Here is a 6,104-nt window from a genome sequence, read left to right on the forward strand (position 1 = left end):
ACACTTCCTAATTTTACATCTACAGACTTCTGTGGTGCCATCTGGCATTGACTAAGTGGGGGAAAGGTCTTGGAGGGAAAGCATTCACCTGGTATGCGATGTTGGTGGAAAAACTGCAAGTTGTGTGCCAGAGATTGAAATGGATTGTCGGTAGATTCTGTACAGAATGTTCTTCTCACAATTCATAATTTATGCAACACGCTGCTGCAACGTGCAGAAATGGCCAGTAGCTTTAATAGAGGATTACCCTCATTAGTAGAAAAATGGAACGCCTATGTTTGGAGGCAGGATCCTTCTGTTTGCTGTGGGGCAAACAGTGAGGGAGGGATGTTGCCTTGTGGGGGCTCTGGAAGTGGCTGCATGGCCACTGTAGGTGACAGGATTTTGAATTAAGAAGAACTTTTAACCTGACCGACCAAAGTTCTGCTTCAGTAGCCTGTCTGGATCCTCAGGATGGGTTATAATTTAAAACTCTGCAAAAATATCAAATCTTACTATGGAGAAAAAACTGTGCCCCCCAAAAAAGAACAAAATAAATAAAGGGGCTTATGAGTACTGGCCATAAGACAGCCTTAACCAAAAGTCTGAGAATGCTCCTGGAAGATAGTCAGGATAGTGGCTTTTTCACTTGCTGGAGAAGGAAGATTGACTTCTGTGGAGTATCTTTTATGTGTCTTCTTTGTTGACGAACAGCATACCAGTGGGTTAATCAACGAAGGGATTCTCAGGCTGTAATAAGATTATATCTGCTTTAGGAACTTGCTGCAATAGATCTGGTTTAACAAGTTTGTAGACTAGCCTGTAACTAATAACCATCACTATGGTATGGGTGTAGGAGGGGAACGCTTCAGAACTCCAGAAAGGCATTTCCCTTTCCATTACATTCCATAGTGGGTAGCCGTGTTAGTCTGTCTGCAGTAGTAGAAAAGAGCAAGAGTCCAGTAGCACCTTAAAGGCATTTCCCTTTCCATTACATTCCATAGTGGGTAGCCGTGTTAGTCTGTCTGCAGTAGTAGAAAAGAGCAAGAGTCCAGTAGCACCTTAAAGACTAACAAAAATATTTTCTAGCAGGGTATGAGCTTTCGTGAGCCACAGCTCACTTCTTCAGGTATCTGAAGAAGTGAGCTGTGGCTAACGAGAGCTCATACATTACATTCCAGTGATTTAAGACCCTAACGGTGCTGTCCTAAGCAGAGCTGCAGCCTCCTAAGCTCATGGACTTCAGTGGACTTGCAGGGGTGTAACTCTGCTTAGGACTGCACCGTGAGCCATTGTTGTCTTTTGTTTTAAAAGGGATCCAGACAGTCATCCTTTAAAAAAAAATAGTGTTAACTTTCCTTGAAAACTTCTTCAGGCAGATTATTCTGTTGTGAACTGGAGTAGTCGTATGTTTCGATTGGTGTTTGACTTAAAGCTGGTTTAAACTTTTCTTTCTTATTAGTGTTCATTATAGAACAGGGGTGGGTGTTCAGCCTTCGGGCTTGAGAGATCTACATTTGGGGGAATGTGGGGGGGCACTGAGTCCACCATCTGTGGCCAGTCGATTCTGCCTTGTTAGATATCCCTGTTTAGTCCATGAGCCAAAGTTGAGATTGACTCATTGGTGTCAAATAGAGACACTAATCCCCCCCCCTAAAAAGCTTATCTGTAGATTACAAATACACATGCTGTAACTTGTACCTTTTTGAAAACACATTTGCTCTACAATAAATCATTACTTATTAAATGTATGAGATCCAGGGTTCTGCTTGAATTTGGCTGCCTCATATAACGCACATGAAATTTGGGTTACATAAGAAAGGCCCTGCTGGATCAGACCAAGGCCCATCAAGTCCAGCAGTCTGTTCACATAGTGGCCAACCAGGTGCCTCTAGGAAGCCACAAACAAGACGACTGCAGCAGCACCATCCTGTCTGTGTTCCACCGCACCCAAAATAATAGGCATGCTCCTCTGATACTAGAGAGAATAGGTATGCAGCATGACTAGTATCCATTTTAACTAATAGCCTGAATACCCCTTTCTTCCATGAATATGTCCACTCCCCTCTTAAAGCCTTCTCACGAATGAACTTCTTTAAGATTAATAAATGACTGCTGATCGATTGGCGTGAGCATCATGAGATGTCACCATGTGTTGAACCTGTTCATAGTCGCAAAATACAGAATGTAGTGCAGTTTGGAGTTTTGTCATATGGACAAATGCAAACAAATACAGGTTGACAGTGTGAAAACTAGATGTTTCTACTCTCTAATGTTTATTTCAAGATATTCTGTGTTGTTGAAGCTTGTTTTCTGTTAGGAAAATGGTGTTTCAGTAGTGTACATCCCCTGCAGATTTATTTGGTAATATTACTGCTCTTTAACAACTCCTTTTTTTGTTGTTGCAAATGTAGGGTTAGATCTAGTGGAGGGTTTCCAGGGTTGGAAGGGTTTTGTGTCTGCAGAGCATGATTTTCTCACCACACCACACTGTAGCTCAAAATTCCCCCCTGAAATGCTGCTCCTGGGATACAAGGAAGAGCATGAGGGGGAATTGGAGGTCCGCAACAGGGTGCGGGGTCAGCAAAACTCTTGGAAATTTCATATCTCTGCTTGAGACTAAATTCTTGGTTGGTGCTGCACAGGAAGTGTATATACCTCCCACATACAAACCTGCTAGAAATGAAATGTATCACCATGTTAAATATTCTGAGTGCTTTCTTTGACCTTAATTGGAGAGAGGCTGTGCATCTGGGTTGCATACCTTTTGTCTGTTATGGATTGTGGCTAGGCTGCATAAGATTCTTCAAGGCTCAGGGCTGTGAAGAAACTGTCTGTCTGTTACCAGCGGCCCAGAAAAACGCATTGCAGCACGTCACACCTCTCTCCCTGCACTGAAGAATTTGATCCCCCTGCCCCAAGCTATGGGACGAAGACAGCACCTTTGTGAGGAGCTGTGACTCAGTGGTGGAGCTCTAGATAGTCAAGTTCATCTTGTCAATAGTGCACCGGGACTGTGGCTTATTCTGGTGGGACTGATCCAAGGACCTCACCAAAACAATCCAGTTGGTAGTCGACAGGTGGTGTGTACAAAGGGCAAGGACTTAGCACAGGCTTATGACCTTTTGTCTATTCCCAAGAGGGTTATGGCTCGTGAAGCGTACGATTTTGTAAGGATCGGGCTCTGAAGAAACTCTGTCCACTACCAGTGGCCCAGAAAACGCATCAGAGCATGTCATACTTCTCTGTATTCTGAAGCATTTGATCCACTGCCCTAAGCACATGGCTCACCGGAAGAGCATTGTATCTTTGTGGGGTTTTGTGCTTTTGTGGCAAAACTCTCAAGTCTGAAGACTTTGCATCTCCAGTTCAAAAACAGATCTTGGATGACAGGTACAGGGGAAGACTGTGTTTGCCTGAGAGCCTGAAACGCTGCTCCCAGTGGGAGCAGAACATACTGAGCTACTTAGATCAGTGGTCTCTGAAAGGCAGCTTCTTGTGTTGTATACAGAGCTCTCCGCAGTGTTCAGTTAAACTGCAGGTCCTTCCTCAACCACCTCTTGGGACAGTCTGCTAATTCTGCAGTAAGGTAACTTGTTCGGGGCTTGATGTCCTGGGATTCCAGCAATTGCATGTAAATATCTCTTGCTGTAACCCCAATTGCCATGGAATAATAGTTCTATGATAACGCTATCTCTGGATCCTTGGAACCCAAGACCTCTTTGGATTTACTGTGTATCTGCCCAGTTGCCGCAGGCTGGGAAACCTCCAAAACAGTACCAGCCGCTGCATCTGGAGCATCGTCAGCCCATGTAGTGATTTTTACAGGTGGCTGTACATCCCAAAATCATGCGGGGGCAGCATTTGTCCACAAATGCAAATCTAGCAAACAGGCTCTAAATTAAATCCTCTGAGTCTGTTGCAAAATGTATTTGAAACTTGCTGGCCTTTAATTACATAAAGTTCTTGCACTCAAGACAAATCTGTGGTGCATGCTCATTTGTACAGTTGGATGTTGGCTTTGGATTCATTCAGCTTGCACCTGTTACTGTTTTTCATCTTCGTCTCATCTTTGCAACTGCAGCAGGAAAGCGGGATATAAGTATTTAAAAATCTCAAAGTTGCAGGGGGGAGCTTTTGTTCCCTAGACCTGTATAATGTTGGTATTTGTTTGGAATTAAGAACAGATGAACTGGTTGACTAGGCTGGCAGCACCATTTGATGTGCAAGTGTCCTATCTAACATAAAATAGCTGGATCAGACCAAGGTCCACCAAGTCCAACAGTCTGTTCACACAGTGGCCAACCAGGTGCCTCTAGGAAGCCAGCAAACAAGACGACTGCAGCAGCATTATTCTGCCTGTGTTCCACAGCACCTAATATATTAGGCATACCCCTCTGATCCTGGAGAGAATTGAATGATTTGCCCCCATTTTGAATACATGAAGCTGCCTTATACTGGATCAGACCCTTGGTCCATTGAAGTCAGTACTGTCTACTCAGACTGGCTCTCCAGGGTCACTGGCAGCTACTCTCCAGGGTCTCAGGCAGAGGTCTTTCACATCACCTGCTACCTGATCCTTAACTGGAGAGACCAGGGATTGAATCTGGGACCTTCTGCATGCAAAGCTGATGCTCTGCTATTGAGCTACAGCCCCTCCCCAGTGGGGACATTTTCAGGTCTAAACTGATAGCAGTAGCAAGATGGCCAGAATACCCATGTAAAGATGGCCAGAACACCCATAAATACTCTGTTCTAGTCAAATCCATCTCTTCGGATTCGTGGGCAGGGAGTTGTCCAGTGTGTAGTGGTTAAGAGCGGTGGTTAGGGAGACCTCCAAGGAATACCTGGATGGGAGACCTCCAAGGAATACCAGGGTCACTGTACAGAAGAAGGCAGTAGCAAGCCATCTCTGGCACTTTAATCTCTCTCTCTCTCTCTCTCTCTCTCACACACACACACACACACACACACACACACACACACACACACACTCACTCACACACACACACACACACACACACACACACACTATTATCATTAAAATATATTGTATATATTACAACAGAATGGTTCAGGAAAGTGCTTTTATAAGACAATGGGACTGGGTACCAGAGCACTGTGCATAATATGTATTAGCTGCATGCTGTGTGCATTGTCCTGGTCTCACTGCATTGTTTTCTACTTTTGTAATGTCATTTTCTGCATTGTTTAACATATCATGCCCAATACTTTTTTGCTTTGTTTTAAATCCCTGTAATCCTAGCCCTGTGGCTCAGAGTGGTAAGCTGCAGTACTGCAGTCCATGCTCTGCTCACAACCTGAGTTTGATCCTGACCTGAGTTGGTTTCCAGTAGCTGGCTCAAGGTTGACTCAGCCTTCCATCCTTCTGAAGTCAGTAAAATGAGTACCCAGCTTGCTGGGGGTAAAGTGCAGACGACTGGGGAAGGCAATGGCAAACCACCCCATAAGCATAGTCTGCCTAGTAAACGTCAGGATATGACGTCACCCCATGGGTCAGTAATGACCCCGTGCTTGCACAGGGACTGCTTCTAATCCTAGTCCAATTACATTGTTTATTAGATGTCACATCCTATCGATTGTGTCGATTTATGCTGTGTAATCTGCCTTGAGTCAGTGAAGTGGTGGGCTTTGAAGAAAGTAAATAACTCTGCTACTTAACAGACAGGGGTATCCTGTTGCCCATCATGAGCATGGAGAACCTATGTAGAATGCATTGCCATTTGAAGGAAAAAGAAAAGTTGGTTTTTATATGGCTAACACCGACTTTCTCTACTACTTGGAAGAATCAAACTGGCTTACAATCACCTTCCCGTCCCCACAACAGGCACCCTGTGAGGTAGGTGGGGCTGAGAGAGCTGTGAGTAGCCCAAGATCACCTAGCTGGCTTCATGTGTAGGAGTGGGGAAACCAACCCGGTTCACCAGATTAGCCTCCGCCGCTCATGTGGAGGAGTGGGGAATCGAACCCGATTCTCCAGATCAGAGTCCACTGCTCCAAACCACTGCTCTTAACCGCTACACCAACACTCTTCCACTTCTGAAATTGTGGGAATAAATATCTTAACGCCTCTCCCCATTCTCTCCCTAGATAAGGAGAGCAGG

Source organism: Euleptes europaea, chromosome 10 (assembly GCF_029931775.1).
Source record: "Euleptes europaea isolate rEulEur1 chromosome 10, rEulEur1.hap1, whole genome shotgun sequence".
Lineage (NCBI taxonomy): Eukaryota > Metazoa > Chordata > Lepidosauria > Squamata > Sphaerodactylidae > Euleptes > Euleptes europaea.